The sequence below is a fragment of the Pundamilia nyererei genome, unplaced genomic scaffold, assembly GCF_000239375.1.
Source record: "Pundamilia nyererei isolate P.nyererei 1_Seehausen unplaced genomic scaffold, PunNye1.0 scaffold02593, whole genome shotgun sequence".
NCBI lineage: Eukaryota > Metazoa > Chordata > Actinopteri > Cichliformes > Cichlidae > Pundamilia > Pundamilia nyererei.
Window position 1 is genome coordinate 1 of NW_005189994.1, and position 999 is coordinate 999.

The 999-nt window shown below is 43.9% G+C and overlaps 1 non-coding gene across 1 annotated transcript; it reads left to right on the forward strand.

The window, feature by feature from the left end:
* The first annotated feature begins 216 nt into the window (after positions 1-216).
* trnal-uaa (transfer RNA leucine (anticodon UAA)) lies at positions 217-299 on the forward strand. Its single transcript has one exon. It is a non-coding gene; the product is annotated as a tRNA-Leu (tRNA).
* The last annotated feature ends 700 nt before the right edge of the window (positions 300-999 follow it).

The following is a 999-nucleotide window of genomic DNA, read 5'->3' on the forward strand; positions in this document are numbered from 1 at the left end:
GGGGGATTTACTCACAGTCGTAAATTCCCACAGTGTGCACTATGTGCTTCGAATATTGTGAGTGTTTTTTGTTTTATACAGTTGTCAGCCAGGCATCTAACTATGAAAAAATTACAGTCCAAAAGACCCCGGGCTTCTGAAAAACAACCCGGGCTTAAGCCCAGTAAGAGTAATGATGTTGGACTATATGTCTGTTACGCAACTCAGCTCAGTCGGACCAGGATGGCCGAGTGGTGAAGGTGTTGGACTTAAAATCCAATGGACATTTGTCCATGTGGGTTCAAACCCCACTCCTGGTAGAGAAATCAACCTACTAAACTGACATCTAACAAGGTGTCAAAGGTCGGGGTGACGAGATGGGTTTTCACTGTCAGCGATAGTGCACACAACATAGCCTCATGCATATTCACCTGATAAAGGTATTGCACATAATCAAGTAGTATTGCCTTATTGTCCACATCTGTACTCATCAACCTGCAAAACGTACTACAGCCATGTATTAATTCTCTCCAACAACTGTGTCTCAATATCCTCTGCTATTTCCTCGATGCAACGAGTGACGGTGCTAGCCAACAGAGGCACCTGTGCTATCGTTTCAGCCGCCATCTCTCCGAAAAGTTCACAGCAAATGTCTTTAGTGGCAGGAAGGATCGATTCTTCACCAATAGTGAATGACTTTTTAGCCTTAGCAATACGGTTAGCCACCAAGTATGATGCTCTCAGTGCACTTGTATTTGTTGTTGTGGAGGCCCTCAGTAATGGCTTCTGTCCCTGTTGTTCCCGCTTTTTTCTTTTAGACTAGTCCAAAGGCTTGTTTTTTAATGTCGGGTGCTTGGTCTCCAAGTGACGAAGCAGTTTTGAAGGCTTCATTGCCTCATTGGAGAGCTGGTCTCCGCATATATTATGCAGAGCGAGCTTGGTGCATGGGAATCACTTGTTGCAATATATCCACTTGTTGTCTGTTAAATGCAGCTTTCTTTTTCTTAGTAGTTGTCATAG